Below are 2817 nucleotides of genomic sequence, written 5' to 3' on the forward strand. Positions count from 1 at the left end.
TCATGAGATGCATTCAAAGGAAAAGTCTACTTACAACCCAATACACAAGTGCTTGCTAAGTTCTTGAGGGATTCCTACAACACAATAATAATAATAATACCATCAATCATTAAATTAACAATCTTACCTCAACATTCAAACCAAATAACCCAATATTCTCCTTTCAATCACTAACCCAAGGAAACAAGCTTTCTTACCTTGCTCCTAAACTCTTGAGGAGAAGAACTTCTAATCTCCAAACAAAGATTAAGGTTTCAACCAATGATTAATTTCTTGGAAGAAGTTGGATTGAAGAGAAATGAGGAACCCTAGCTTCCAAACCGTGAGAGAAGAGAAGAAGAAGAGAGAAAAATGAGTAAAAATGAATCCCCATTCGATTTTATGCCTCTCAAACTTCAAAACACGTTTTTCAACTTGCTGGGCGCTCGGGCGGTCACATATTACCGCCCTAGCGCCAAACTTACTGCCCAATGCTCAAAAATTCAGAACGGGGCGCGCTCAGGCGGTCAAATCTTACCGCTCGGGCGCCGCACTGCGCACAGCCACATCAAAGATCGCTTCCGCAACGCCTCTTCCCTTCAGAATTAGGAAAAGTGGTAAACATGAAAGTTGTAGCCCTATGTCTTGGCTTGCATCTCCAATTGGCCTCATGTCATTTGAAGGTCTGAGTAAAAAGTTATGCTCAATCTCCCAACATGTGTCAGTATAGGAATGACGATACACACGACAACATTCGGGCCACTTTTGGCACATCTTCCGTAATGATTTGAACAAAACTCAAAACATGAAAGTTATAGCCTTATATACTATCTTTCTAATGGAAGTGGCCTCACATCATTTGGATCACAATACAAAACATTATGCTAAACACCACAACTACTGCCACAGTTTCACACCGTTTCAACACTTCCATTACCTAATTAACTCAAATTCAACTTTCTATTCTACCCATCCATTATCTATTCTATTCTATAACATTTATTACCATTCTTATCATAATGTAAAGCCATAAACCATCACCATAAAATACCGCAATTCATAATAAATGAAATGAACGATCGGTTATTACAATCACGGTCAGAAAACAATAGTCCTAGGCATGCCATGCAACCTAACGACTTCTCTAAAGATCAAATCCGCAATGTGAGAGGCATCATCAGTTTTGTGACAAGCAATAAAATGTGTCATCTTAGAAAATCTATCATCAACAACAAATATCGAATCCCTCCCCTTCTTAGTCCAAGGCAACCCCAAAACAAAGTCCATAGAAATGTCAATCTAAGGTTCACTAGGAACAGGAAGTGGTGTATACAATCCATGTGGTTGTGTCCTATACTTAGCTTGCCTACAAGTTATGCACTTATTACAAACTCGCTCAACATCACGCCTCATATGTGGCCAATAAAATGTTCATGCAAAGCATTCAAGGTTTTTGCCACACCAAAGTGTCCCATCACACCACCCCCATGTGCCTCCCTAATAAGTAATTCACGAATGAATGATTTAGGGATGCACAACCTATCTGCTCTAAACAAGAAACCATTATGCAAATAGAATTTTTCGTGTGGTCCATGCATACAAGTTTCAAACACACTCTTAAAATCCTCATCCAGGACATACAACTCTTTCACATGCTCAAATCCCAAAATTTTTGATTCCAAGGTATAGATAAGTACGTACCTCCGGGATAGTGCGTCGGCCACTACATTTTCCTTACCTTGTTTGTACTTGATGATGTATGGGAACGTTTCAATGAATGCCACCCACTTAGCATGCCGCTTGTTCAGCTTTTGCTGCCTCTTAAGGTGCTTTAGGGATTCATGATCCATAAGAATCACAAACTCCTTAGGCTTTAAGTAGTGCTGCCACGTCTCTAGAGTCCTCACAAGAGCGTAGAACTCCTTATCATACGTGGGATAGTTCAGGGCGGCTCCATTTAGTTTCTCGCTAAAGTACGCCACCGGTCGACCTCCTTGCATCAAGACTCCACCAATACCTACACCTGAAGCATCACATTCAATTTCAAAGGTATTAGAAAAATCAGGTAAAACAAGTAAAGGAGCATTAATTAACTTTTGCTTAATAAGATTAAAAGACTTCTCTTGCTCCTCGTCCCAATGGAATGGGACGTTCTTCTTGATCACCGCCGTCATTGGTGCTGCCCGTGTGCTAAAATCTTTTACAAACCTTGTAACCCTCTGACCCGATTTCATAAAATAACAGCGGAATTTAAAATTTTTCTTGAAGGAAAGATGGTTTAAAATACATTTCCATATAGTCAAAAGTATACACATGATCAATCAAATGATACAACAAAAAAACAAAATATCATTTTTATGATCATGTCCAAAATGCTATCAAAATAATCTTTCCTTCCTCCATCTCTATATGCATATGACTCCGGCCTCAATCAACGTCCCGGCTCGTCGCTCTTATCTGCATCACATGAAATAACTGAAATGAGTATAAAACTCAGCAAGTGGAACTCTTACATAGCAATGTACATATCACACTCTGAAAACATGGCTTTGAAAACATTAAATACCATCAACTCTGAAACATGAATATCATAGTATGAATAACAATAACGATGGTATTTCTCTTTTCTCTGTTGGATTGATATCTATATAGTAACTCTGTCTCTGTACCTATATCCCATCGATATACATCGATAACTCTGAGGGATATAAGCCTATGGTCGTTGATCAACTAATTGCATGCAATCTCTGACTATGTATCTATCAATCCAATAAAACATTTGAATTCTCTCTTTGGCATTAAAACAAACACTTTGGAGACTCTATTTTCTTTTGTATT

The sequence above is a fragment of the Primulina huaijiensis genome, chromosome 1 (genome assembly GCF_012295235.1).
Source record: "Primulina huaijiensis isolate GDHJ02 chromosome 1, ASM1229523v2, whole genome shotgun sequence".
Taxonomy (NCBI): Eukaryota; Viridiplantae; Streptophyta; class Magnoliopsida; order Lamiales; family Gesneriaceae; genus Primulina; species Primulina huaijiensis.